Here is a 13,704-nt window from a genome sequence, read left to right as displayed (position 1 = left end):
ATAAAGCATGATATTATTTCCTTTTCCTTCCTAGCTTTAGCTTAAAATCTTGTGTTCACTTGAAAATGAACTGGTAAGTGATTTTTTTTGATGATACGAACCAACTAAAAACTATCAAGACTTTTTTTCTGGAGATACTCAGGAAACATGAAGTGTGTATTGGATGATATATAAGAATTATAACCATTAAGTTTTTATTCATGTTAATGGTATTGTGATCATGTTAAAAAATTCTCATCTATTAAAGAAACATATGGAAGTATTTATAGGCAAAATGAAATGCTCTCTAATATATGTATGGAAGTATTTATAGGCAAAATGAAATGCTCTCTAATATATGTATTTCAGGATAGGCACAAACATACACACAAATGGGAAGCAAAACAATATCGGCAAATTTTTAAAAAAAGTTTTTATTTATTTATTTGACAGAGAAATAGCAAAAGTAGACAGAGCGGCAGGCAGAGGGAGAGGGAGGAACAGGCTCTCTGCTGAGCAGGGAGCCTGATGTGGGGCTCGATCCTGGGACTCCTGTGATCATGACTTGAGCTGAAGGCAGCTGCTTAACCAACTGAACCACCCAGGTACCCCATTATTGGCAAATTTTTGATAATTGTTGGAGCTAGGTGATGGGTACATTGGGGTATGTTATTATTGTCTGTATTTTTATCTATAATTGGAAATACCCATAATTGAAATATACATTGTCAATTATAACTGTAGAGGAAGACATTTACTACAATAACTTTTGTGGTTGGACATTTGAGCTAATTGACTAATCAAAGATCTCCTCTTCACATTTTCTGTAAGTTCTGCTTTTAGTAATGGATTTTTTAAAATAAGGAGAAATTTGGTCATTAGATGTATTTAAAACTCAACTTTGAGACTTGTAATAATAACATACTTATAGTGTATAAATTGCTTTGACATATTTTTTCTTTTATCCTCAGAACAAGATATGAGTTATCCATTTTACAGATGAGGAAACTAAGAACTTAGACTAAGTAATTTATCCAGATCCCAAAGCAAGTAAGAAGTGGTGCTAGACCTGGAGCCAAGATCTTCTGATTCGTTTTCAGGTGCTTATTTTATTATATATACATTCTTACAAGTGCTCTTTCTTTGCGGTATTATAAACCACTGGTTTTGAAACATTTTGGTGTCAGGACACCTTGTACTCCTAAAAAATTATCAAAGACCCCAAAGATCTTTTGTTTATGTGGACTATATCAACATTCAACATATTAGAAATGAACTCTGAGAAATATTTAAAATGTTTATTCATTTAAAAATAGCAAACTTGGGACTCCTGGGTAGCTCAGTCGGTTAAACCGCGGCCTTTGGCTCGGGTCATGATCCCGGGGTCCTGGGATTGAGTCCTGCATCGGGCTCCTTGCTCGGCAGGGAGCCTGCTTCTCTCTCCGCCTCTGCCTGTTTGTGTGCTCTCTCTCTCTCTCTGACAAATAAGTAAAATCTTAAAAAAAAAAAAATAACAAACTCATTAAAGGTTAATATAGATAACACAGTTTCATGAAAAAGATAGCCCAAAGCAAAAAATAGAGTGATAAGTGTGACATTTGCATTTTGCCACTTTCTTTACTGTGTTGCTTAATAGAAAACAGTTGGATTTTCATAACTGCTTTTGTATTCCAATCTGTTGTGATAGTTTTATTTGAATTATATGGGGAAAGCCCTCTGTACACAGATACATAGTAGAAAAAGAGTAGACTGTTTTAATCGCTTTCATAATTGAGTATCCTTTGTCACATCAAAACTCATCAAGTGGTAGATCCTTAAAAGTTAGTTGCAGTGTTGAATCTGAAACCATACCAGTGATTTTTTAAATATTCTGTAACATTAAAATTCTATTGGTCCATCTTGAACTTTGAATGGATCTTTGACCTGTGTGTGATTTTGTAACATCGTTGGTTATTTGAAAAATAATGGTTTACTGAGTTATACAGATCTTTCAAATGTTGACACATTTGATTACACAATATTTAACAAATCACATTCATTAATTTGACTGTTATTCTCCTCAAAATGCTTTTGAGAATTGGGAAGTGGTCAAGATTTTGCTGTTGAGTTCAAGTTTTCCAAAATTCTAACCTTTTCTTGAAAGCTCAGATTTTATCATCGGCAACAGATATTGTCAGTTTTTTCCTTGAAGTGTCAGGCTCACTTTATTCATTTTAGAAAAAATGCCTGCCAAATACCTCAGTCTGAATAAGTGTTGTCTGCCAGTCATTCTTTTAAGCAAAAATGGTATTCTGTGAAAAAAGTATAGTTTAGCTTTTAACTCCAACAATTGTATAAATTATTTTCCTTAAGACTCCTATTAAGTATGCAGCACAAGTGTTTTTTGTGTACCTCCCATTTCCTCACACAGATTATGAAAAAGACCAAGTTCTCAAGAGAGAGGTGAAATAAAATTAATAACCCTTAATGTTTTATCAAGGACATTGTGAAGTGAAACTGGCTTTTTTTTTTTAAATGACTGATGTAGTGAAGAATATGCTTATTACAAGTACAGTTTCATACTTCTGCCTTGATTCACGCAAAAGCATCAGCACTTTTGCTCGTCTTTGCTTTTGCACCATCAGAGCAGATATCAACATAGTTCTTTCAGGATAAATCATGACACTCAAAAAAGTTACTTAACACTTTGAGTAATTCAACAGCATTCTTATTTGTTGCAACCATTCACATAAAAGAAGACCTACTTTGATTAGTTGGCATGGATACGGGAATAGTGAAAACAAAACAGTAAGTCTACCTGTGTCTATGGATTTTTCTACTTATAAAGCCGAAGTACAGTCCTTAAGGCGAGATGCTAACTTCTAACTCATGTAACTACTCATAACAATTAATTTGATGAGATACTGCATCATTTCTAAGTGGCACTGCTGTGATTTCTTTTACAGACTTTCCATCCAGCAGACATTCAGCAGTGTTAACCATACCAAGCTTCATCAGTTTCTCAGCTGTTGTGCGCACTGTTCCAACCAGTGCAGTGTGGTTATTTACCCTGGATAATGCCTCAGTGGCTTATTTCTAATATGTAAAGTCTTTTACTTTTAAAGAGCTTGTCTTCTCAGTGTTTAAAACATTTGATTTCTTTTCCTTTAAATACTGAGTGAATTCATTGGATGATAATGAAGTTGTGGAGATTATAGCAGATATTAGCAAAGATTGATTTTGCTAGGAACTTGGAAGTACTGAGAACACAACTTATTTCTGAAAATGTATATATTTATGCCTTAAACTGACTGCCTTAGAAAATTCTAAAAAACACTAGTTTTTCTAAAATAAACTAGTTTCACTAGTTGTCAGCATGATACATTATCACACACCATGTATCCTCTAGATTTGCTGTTGTACATTCATGAGAGAATGAGAGCAAAAAAGGCAGATAACATCTTCCTGTTACTAAACATAGTTTTGCCAGTGTGGATCCCCTGAAAGGCTCTCAGGGACCTCCTACCAATGGTCTCTGGGTCACACTTCTGTAATGCTGATATAGACTAGCACCATGTCCTAACATATTTTTAGAGAAATCTGACATAGACATCTATATAAATTAAGTAATGTTCCCATCTTAACTAATTTATCAGGAAGAAGGGAATATCCTAGTGTGTGCGATGAGCCATGTGACGCAGAGACCATAATGTGTGGAAGGTCATATAGTATCAGAAAGTGATTGGATAAAGGATAGACAGGAGGCAGGAACTGGTAAAAAGCACTCTGCAACTGAACAAAAAAATGAGCATTTGTTCTCCCTGTTTTTCTTTTTTTAAACTAGAAAAGCAAAGAGCCCACATGTATGCACATACATAGATATCTGTTCATACTCATTTAGATCTGTGCTCAAAATTAGGAGTACTTGCTCATTTTCTTCTCAAATGGCAATAGAAGAGTTATTTTTATAATTGAGAGGAGAATGGGGGCTCATGGCACTTGTTTGTTCCTTCCAACCAGGGAGGCTGTTGACCTTTTTTTCCCCCTAAGGAAACTGAGGAATGACAGAAGACAAATAAGGTTAGAAAGAAGAAATTATGAAACAAGAGTGAGTGGTGTAGACATTGGTGATCATGGGAACAGCAGCAGGCAGGACTGGGCTGTGGACAGAGTGGAGAGATAAGCCCTGGAGGGCAGAGAGGACTGGGGGGTGAAGTGAGTTCTCCCGTGTGCTGGGTGCAGGGAGAATGGGGCCTGGGCAGGTACAGAGCTGGGTGCAGCAGGAGTCATGGAGATGACCGTATATTTGAAAGATTTCCATCACAATGTGGTTAAAGTAACTATTTAAATCACTGCACTGGGTAGTCTGACTCTTAGTGCCTTACCAACATTTAAATTTTATTATTATAACCTATTGTAGTCCATTGTAGTAGGAGAAAATAGCAACGCCATGAGTTTGGTGTAGTGCCGGTAAGTCCCTCAGGTTTGGCTGTGAGCATCAGTATATGAAAATATTGAGTGGGCCAGCTTTGGGACTGCAGATTCAAGAGTGAAATTGTAATAATTTAGTTTTTACTAACAGGAGACAAAAGAATTTAGTTCCAATAGATATCATTTATCAGTTTGTTGTATATGCAGTACTGTTCACAAAAAGGATTTGAGATGGTGGGAAGGAGGATCAAAGTCAGTGAGAAGAACAAATATGATTTTTAAAAAAATTTTTTAAAAAGATTTTTATTTATTTGACAGAGATCACAAGTAGGCAGAGAGGCAGGCAGAGAGAGAGGGGAAAGCAGGCTCCCCGCTGGGCAGAGAGCCCGATGTGGGGCTCGATGTGGGACTCGATCCCAGGACCCTGGGATCATGACCTGAGCTGAACGCAGAGGCTTTAACCCCTGAGCCACCCAGGTGCCCCACAAATATGATTCTAAATCATGTTTTTTTCCTTATGTTTTTCCTATTGATGACATTTTAATAGTTATATAGTTGAGGTACTGTACAATAATTGGTCTCTATTACCTATTCAGGAGAAATATAATCGTGTCACCTCTTAGTTACATGTAGTATAAGAATATTTAACAAAAAAGTGGACAAGATTAAAGAGAAGATAGGAAAATGTTTCCTAGTCACATTACTGAGTAGTATCTCTAATAAAGATCTTGATGGTATAGAAGGTTAAAGCTAAAATGAGGTTTTGATTTTTGGGCAGTTACTTATATTCTGCCCCAAATTTCCACTGAAAGTGGAAAATGAAATACATTTTTATTTTTATAGAGGAACATGTATATACATGTGTGTAGTCTATAATCAGAACACTCTCGTGCAGTGTCCCAAGAAAATGCAAGTTATCCTACCAGGAGGCTTAATTTTAAATGCTATGGTTAGGAACCTGGTAGAAATCCCCTTTTGCTTGTTGGGTGTTTGTTCTTGTTTGTTAATATTATTGCACCACATATTTGTCTTGGATAAAATTAAAGGACAACTAAAGGAAAGTGATTCCCTTCATGCATTGTGGCAACTAAATTCTACTTGAATGAGGCAGAACCTTTGAGGTTTCAAGTGCCTTTAAATGGGATTCTACTAAAAAAAAAAAATGGGATTCTACTTGCGTTTCAGCGAGAGCAGTGGTCTGCTTCCTCTTATAAAACTCTGTCAAAATTATATGAATTTGGACATACAGTGAGTTGAAAATCCTATTCCCAACTCTAGCAAATTGCAGAGCAATTACACTGCTTATAAAAGAGGCTGTTAAAATGTTAACCTAAAAAGTTTTCATCTTCTATCCATCAAAAATCTTACAGAATGATCCCACTGCATTTTATTTGTGGTTTATCAGTATTGGGAGACCCTGGAGATTAACATTGTTAACTGTGGCATTTAAGGGACCAAAGGCACCGACGCTTTGAGGTGTATTTTTAAGAACAAAATGCATGTATGTCTACAAATTTAACAGTTGCTTTAAACAGCTTAAGGGTAGCTTAGAGGCATCTGATTTCATTACCATATAATATCCAAATATTAGAAACTTTTTCCTCTCCCGAAACCCTCTTAAGTATGTAATTAAAGCAATTGTTTTCATTTTTCCTTATGTGAGTGACTAAGAGCCTTGTTAATGTAAATATTCAGGAAGTTTGATTTTATAACCAACAGTAAAAATCATGTACAGCGGAAAACCCCTTCTTCTCTTGTCTACAGTCCAACTGAAAGACAAACTCAAGCGTTTTTTTCCCTGGTAGATGAATGACCTGCGTTGAAGGATCTTAGATGCTGTCATTGGCTGTCTCATTATAGAATGTAATTAATGATGTTAGTTTAAAGAGATACAGTATTTTTTGGGAGGGTGGGGGAATTTCCAAGTACAAATGTTAGCCAGTGTGGTATTCACTTGCCAGGAAAAAGTAGTTTTATACAAGTTTTTAGTGAAAGTTATGAAATCATTGGAGATTTTTTACTATGGAAGTGACCCTTCATTCATTAAAAATAAGCACTTTGGCTTCTGAGTCTGTTAGGCTTTTTTTTTTTTTTTTTTTTTTGGACAGAAGATCCATTCTTTTTGCCAGTAGTCATCAATATGTCATTGTTATCAGTGTGAACGAGTATTTACTGAGTGATTTGTAAGAGTGAGGTATTAGAAGGAATGCAAGGAAATATAGCATGCACTTAGTCAACAAGGAGTTTGCATTTGGCACCATCTCTTTATTTTCCACTCTTCGTAATTTAAACAAATCACCATAAAAGACTCCTTATTCTTCTCCCTGGGCGTTCTTCAACTGGGGGTCCAACACACCAGTCTCCACTTTCCTAGGCTGGGGGATAAAGTCACAGAAGTGGAGGCCAGTCCGCTTGAGGTCCTCTCCTGGCCATTTCTCCTTCCCTTCTGTGATTGCAGACACAGTGGATCTGGGGAGAGAAAGACTGTCCTGGGACACTTCTTGGCTTCCTTAGAATGTGAAAGGTAGAGAGGGACACAGCAAGAAAAAGTGAGAGATCTGTTGTCTTTTTTTTTTTTTTTCCTTTTTTCCTGTTGTGGTCAAAACAACATAAAATGCCAATTTAACTAGTAGTGTTAAGTATGTTCTCTTTGTTGTAAAACCTATCTTTAGAATTTTTTCATCTTGCAGATCTGAAACTCTTTGCTCATTAACCAGCAAATCCCCATTTCTCCCTGCCCCCAACCCCTGGTAATCATTCTATAGTCTGTTTCTATGATTTTGATTATTTTAGATACTTCATGTAAGAGGAATCCTATAGTGTTTGTCTTTTTGTGATTTATTTTGCTTAGCATAATGTCTTCAGGTTTCATCCATGTTGTGGCCTGTGACAAGATTTCCTTCCTTTTGAAAGCTGATTAATATTGTATTATCATTTTACGTATAGCCACGCTTCATTTATTCATCTGTCGGACATTTGAGTTGCTTTTAGTCATTATGAATAATGCTGCTATGAACATGGGCGTACAGTTCTCTCTTAGAGACCCTGCTTTCAGTTCCATTAGCTATATATCCACAAGTTGATTGTTGCATCACTTAGTAGTTCTGTTTTTTTTTCACTTTTTTTTTTTTTTTTTTGAGGAGCTTCTGTGCTGTTTTGCATAATGGTTGCATCATTTTATAATCCACCAAGAGTGCATAAGGTTCTGAGCATCTTTTATCTACTTGTTGGCCATTTGTATATGCTCTCTGGAGAAATGTTTAAGTCCTTCGCCCGTTTTTAATTGTGTTATTTGATTTATTTATTTATTTATTTATTATTTTTATTTATTATTTTTTTAAAGATTTTATTTATCTATCCGACAGAGAGAGAGAGATCACAAGTAGGCAGAGAGGCAGAGAGAGGGGGAAGCAGGCTCCCCGCCGAGCAGAGAGCCCGATGTGGGGCTCGATCCCAGGACCCTGGGATCATGACCTGAGCTGAAGGCAGAGGCTTAACCCACTGAGCCACCCAGGCGCCCTGATTTTTTTTTTTAAATAAAATGCCATTTTGTTTTTAAAATATGGATTGGCAATTTAGAACTTCTCACAGATCAGGCGTGATCACACAGGGATACAAAAATGGAAGGAGTGGAGTATAGGAACTGTGGAGTAGCCTCTCCCATCTCTAGCTGTTACCAGTACAGCTTGCTTAGTTGAGGGCTTTGTATTCCAAAGAGAATCTGAGGCCTCAGACTCATTCTCCAACTCTTCTTCCTCATTACCTATTAAACCATGGGGATAGACAAGATGATAACTGAGGTGTTAAAATTCTTAGTTTTGAGAGTATTGCCTTTTACCACCTGACCTCAAGCAGCTAACATTTCTTTCCATCCTCAGTAATACCCCTAGAGTGAGAAGTTTTTGTTGATGATTAGTAAGAAGCACTCCACAAAAGCTTTGTCAGATCTTTAGTTTATTAACTTTTACAAACTTTACTCCTTTTGCTCTTCATACTGGTGGTATGACCCTCAAACCCTGAGCCTAAAGATTAGTTCTTTAACTACTGTTCTACACAGTCCTTTAGTGGGTACATTGTACTTTGCCCTGGAGATATATGGCAGTTGTTGTTTTTTAAAAACCTACTCACATGAGGAAATAGAAGCCAAAGTTCACTGGACAGCGTATTTGTTGTTTTAAATTCACAGAGCAAACAGAACACCCAGTCCAAGTTCAGTGAATTTTTATTTCTGTAAAACCAGCTTTTTTTGGGTTAAATGCCAGCTTTAGAGAATTACCCAACTGATTTGTTTATTCTTTGTGACTTTCATAATGATAGTATGGTAGTAGTTAAAAGAAGTAATAGGATTATGGTGGTTGAGGTTGAAGGATACTGTGGGCTGTGCTATAATATGCTTAGAATTACTTGAAAATATCAAGCACTGAAATCTACAATTTTTTGCATCTTGTGGATACTACTTGGCAGGTGACCAGTCTTCTGTGAGCTCATCTTAGTTATATGGAGTTACATGTTATCACCATATGGTGCTGGGACTTAGAATGCTCTAATGCTAATAGCACTCTACGAGGCAGTAAGAGCAAGAAGTAAAAAAAAAAAAAAAAAAAAAAAAAAGAAGTAAAATCCAGTAAACCATATGCAAATGGGTGAGGAATGTGCATGGTGACCCAGAAAGAGGGAGGAGTTCGTAGTGCTTGCAATAGAACTCAAGATCTCCAGTCTGGCATTGCCTTTATGCTTGGCTATCCATGGCATCTGCGTTGCTTTCTGGTATGTTGTCAGGGGTTTTTTTTTTGTTGTTTGTTTGTTTGTTTTTTATAAGATTTTATTTATTTTTTTGACAGACAGAGATCACAAGTAGGCAGAGAACAGACAGAGGGGGCGGGGGAAAGCAGGCTCCCCACAGAGCAGGGAGACTGATGCGGGCTTGATCCCAGGACCCTGGGATCATGACCTGAGCCAAAGGCAGAGGCTTTAACCCACTGAGCCACCCAGACGCCCCTGTTGTCAGGTCTTGATGGAACATTACCCATCTCTTCTTTTGCCAAGATACCGAATAGAGCTGAGTTTGTGAACAGGGGAGGTAATGCAGAAGACTAAGGTAACTTCAGAGAGCGACAGTGTGGACAGTATGGGAAGCTGCCAAAATGTGCAGAGCCACCCTAGGTCATTCTTAACCTAGACTCTGCAGAACTCAAGAATTGAAAGTACATTTGATAACATTATGACAGTTTCATTGCAAAAGATTATCTGGGCCCTGTGGGGCTTCTCATCACCCAGCTCTCTGGTTATGGTTGATCATTAGGTTGTGAAAACACACAACCCCCAGAGAACAGGTAAAGTGAAAAGATAAAACTAACTTATGGTTGGTAATTAGTAGACCAGAATTTGTTAATGTCATCGTTACCAAAAGGATATAAGATTTCCGCTCCAAATGATTTATGAAATGTTAATTTCATAAATTTATAATGTATATATACAGCTATCAGATGTTTTCATTATTTATCCATTTATTTATGTTGCATGGGAAAAATAACATTTTTATACTATAATTTATCATTTGTAATAGAAGTTCTCTTCCCTTTTAGATGCTTCAGAATCCACATTTTTTTTTAAAAGATTTTATTTATTCATTTGACAGAGAGAGTTCACAAGTAGGCAGAGAGGCAGGCACAGAGAGTGGGAGAAGCATGCTTCCTGTCGAGCAGAGAGCCCGAGAGCCTGGCGCGGGGCTTGATTCCAGGACCTTGAGATCATGACCTGAGCTGAAAGCAGAGGCTTAACCCACTGAGCCACCCAGGTGCCCCCAGAATCCACATTTTAAACATTAGAGTGGTACATACTGCTCTAAGACTGATTTGGTCACCATTTCTCTTATCTGTTCTGTATTTCTTGGGGAAAGATTTGCAAGGAAATGTGACTGAAGCGATCCTACAATTTTGGCTAGGTAGTAGCTTTTAGAATAGCATTAGACTTCATTGTCCATGTTACCTTTTTATCAGAGTAACTTAAAATTTGATCATGATTTGTATGATAATCGAGCTTCTTCTAATTAAATAGGAAATATATACATAAGTATTTTGATAGTATTAAAATCAATATAATTCACCACATTACCTGTAAAAATAGAAAAATCATATGACTATCTCAGTGTATTCAAGGTGAAACATTTGTTAAAATCTAATATCTGTTCATGATACAAAGCTCTTTGCAAACAAAAATGGGGACTTCCTAAATATGATACCAAATTCTGATGAGGATGGAGAGCAAACGGAATTTTCATGTGTTGCTGGTGGGAGTGCAAAATGGTACAATTGCTTTGGAAAATAGTTTAGCAGTGTCTTATAAAGATAAGTGTACACTTCTCATATGACTCACCAGCCTTACTCTTAGGTATTTACTTAAAAACGCAAACTTTATGTCCTTGCATAGACTTGTATTCAAATGGTTATGCAGCTTTATGTGTAATCACCAATAACTAGAAAGAACCCAAATTTCCTACAACTGGTGAATGAATATACAAAGTGTGGTACATCCCTATAAACTATTGATGTATGCCACAACACAGAAAAATTTTAAAGGAATTATACTGAGTGAAAGAAGCCATTCTCAAAAAGTTATACACTCTGTGATTCAATTTAAGTCCTATTCTAGAAGGGCAAAACTGTAGGTACAGAGAACACGTGAGTGGTTGCCAGGCTTTGAGGGTCGGGGAAGGAGTTGATTACAAAGGAGTGGCATGAGGGAGTTTTTTTGGGGGTGATGGAACTGTTCTGTATCATGGTTGTATTCCTACAACCATGTATTCCTACATTACATTTGGTCAAGACTCCTAGAACTATACACCAGAAAATATAAATTTTAATTCATGTAAATTAAAAATAATACTTTGTTAAAGGTAAGTTCAGTAATATTCCTAGATACCACGTCTATATACAAAATATGTATTTCTGTATAACGGTAATAACCAGAAGATGAAGTTCTAAAAAGATGACATTTATAGTATCATCAAAAAATTCAAATACTTGGAACTAAATAAATCCAGTGAAAGATGTCTAAAATCATTACACAAGCTGATTCTAAAATTTATATGGAAACACAAACAGCAAGAATAGTCAAGGTAATAATATCAAAGAGAAAAAAAATTGTAGGATTTACGCTATTGGATGTGCAGTGTGGAATTACTGCAGGTCAGTGGATAGAGACCAGAACAGACCCATAAAAATACATGTGTGTGTATGCAGTAAATATATGTAAGTATGTATATTTATGCGTGCATACACACACACACACAATTTATAATTAAGGTGGCATTAAACAGCAGTGTGGAAAGAAAAGTCTTCTGAGTAAATGATCCTGGTTCAATTGCATAGCCTGTCCATATCAGAAAAAAACAGTTTTGACACCTACTTCACATCATACATAAAAATAGATTTCAGGTCAATTGTAGATATAAATGTGAAAGTTCTCGGAGATGGTCAATGTATTAGTCATCAAAGAATGCTGAATAAAACCACGGCGAATTACTGCTAGATGCTGACCTAGATAACAAATTTAAAAGCAAACAACAACAACAAAAACTTGAAAATATCAAGTATGAACAAAGATTTAGAGCAACTAGTATTCTTGAACACTGATGGTAGAATTGTTAATTGGTATAACTACTTTGGAAATTTGGTAGTATTATAGTAAAGCTGTTCTATTCATCATACCTCCGATCCAGTAAATCCACTCCTAAGTGCATACCCAGCAGAAATGTGTCCTTCTGGTCACCAGAAGTCACGTACAAGAATGTTTATAGTACCATTTGTAACAGCTCTAAACTGGAAACAGCCTAGGTGTCAGTAGAATGGATAGGTATACTGTATAGCAGTGACCAGGAAAAACTATTGCTATTTACAACATGGACTCAAATATAGTGTTGAGCAGAAGAGTTTAGACAGGCAAAAAGAGGCAAAACGAATCTGTGGTGTAAGAAGGAGGGATGGCAGTGATCTTTATAGGAAGGAGATTGATTGATGGGACAGTAGATGAGGCCAACTTCTGGAGTCTTCTATTCCTTGATCAGGGAGCTAGTTAACATGAATACGCTAACTTTGTTAAGAGTTCTTTTGGGGCACCTGGGCAGCTCAGTGGGTGAGAGCTTCTGCCTTCGGCTTAGGTCATGATCCCAGGGTCCTGGGATCGAGCCCTGCATCGGGCTCTCTGCTAGGCAGGGAGCCTGCTTCCTCCTCTCTCTCTGCCTCTCTCTGCCTACTTGTGATCTCTCTCTGTCAAATAAATAAATAAAATCTTTAAAAAAACAAAAAAACAAAAAAAAAGAGTTCTTTGGTTGTACATTCATATTTGTATGCTTTTTAGTATACATGTTGTATTTGAATTTTAAGAAGTTTATTAAGAGATTTTTTCTTTCTTATTGTTATAGTTTACTAAAGCCCACAGTTGACACTAGGATCCACTTCTTGTGCTGTACATCCTGTGGGTTTTCACAAATGTGTAAGTGACATTTACCTACCGTTATAGTATCCTACAGAACAGTTCTATTGCCCTAGAAATCCTATGTGCGCCACTGATTCATCCGCTCTCCCTCCCCACAAGCCCCTGCAGCCTTTTTACTGCCCTCACAGTTTAGCCTTCTCCAGAATGCCATAGACCTGGGATCGTACAGTGCATAGACATCACATTGCCTCCTTTTGCCTAGTGATACGCATCTAAGTGTCCCCCATGGCTTTCCGTAGCATGATAACTCACTTCTTTTTACCACTACTATTCCATTTTATGTATGTACCAGAGTTGGTTTATCCATTCACCTACTGAAGACTTCTTGGTTGCTTTCAAGCTGAATAAAGCTGCTATAAACATCCTTGGGCAGGTTTTTGTGTGGACATATTCTCCTCTATTTTTGGAAAATACCAAGGAATGTGATTGCTGGATCGAAGAGTATGTTCAATTTTAGAAGAAACTGCCAAACTGTCTTCCAAAGTGGCTGTACCATTTTGCATTCCTAGCAGCAGTGAATGAGTTCCATTGCTCCACATCCTTGCCAGCATTTGGTGCTGTCAGTGTTCAAGATTGTGGCTGTTCTAAGAGGTGTGTAGACGTATCTCACTTTTGTTTTAATTTGCATTTTCCTGATATGGCATTGAGCATCTTTTCATATGCTTATTTGAATAAGCATGTGTATACCTTGCTTGATGAGGTATCTTTTCAGCTATTAAGAGAGATTTTGGGGTGCCTGGGTGGCTCAGTGGGTTAAGCCGCTGCCTTCAGCTCAGGTCATGATCTCGGGGTCCTGGGATCGAGTCCCGCATCGGGCTC

The 13,704-nt window shown here is 37.1% G+C and overlaps 2 protein-coding genes across 3 annotated transcripts in view; one reads left to right on the top strand and one right to left on the bottom strand.

Annotated features, from left to right (window-relative positions):
- LOC111142094 (dual specificity phosphatase 16) overlaps positions 1–13,704 on the top strand; it is a 74,285-nt gene that overhangs the window by 229 nt on the left and 60,352 nt on the right. Inside the window, exon 2 of one of the 2 annotated variants that reach the window (XM_022495045.1) lies at positions 951–1,079. The gene's annotated coding sequence lies outside the window, so the exon portion shown is untranslated. Of the gene's footprint in view, positions 1–950; positions 1,080–13,704 lie in introns of those variants that run through there. The other variant, XM_022495046.1, reaches the window with a different exon arrangement.
- The window catches only part of LOC111142028 (translation initiation factor IF-2-like), a 37,862-nt gene that overhangs the window by 12,039 nt on the left and 12,119 nt on the right, over positions 1–13,704 (bottom strand). The window lies entirely within an intron of this gene.

The sequence above is a fragment of the Enhydra lutris genome, unplaced genomic scaffold, assembly GCF_002288905.1.
Source record: "Enhydra lutris kenyoni isolate GAN:26980312 unplaced genomic scaffold, ASM228890v2 scaffoldscaffold7, whole genome shotgun sequence".
Lineage (NCBI taxonomy): Eukaryota > Metazoa > Chordata > Mammalia > Carnivora > Mustelidae > Enhydra > Enhydra lutris.
The sequence above is the reverse complement of the archived record's forward strand: the minus strand, read 5'-3'. Positions and strand labels throughout refer to the sequence as shown.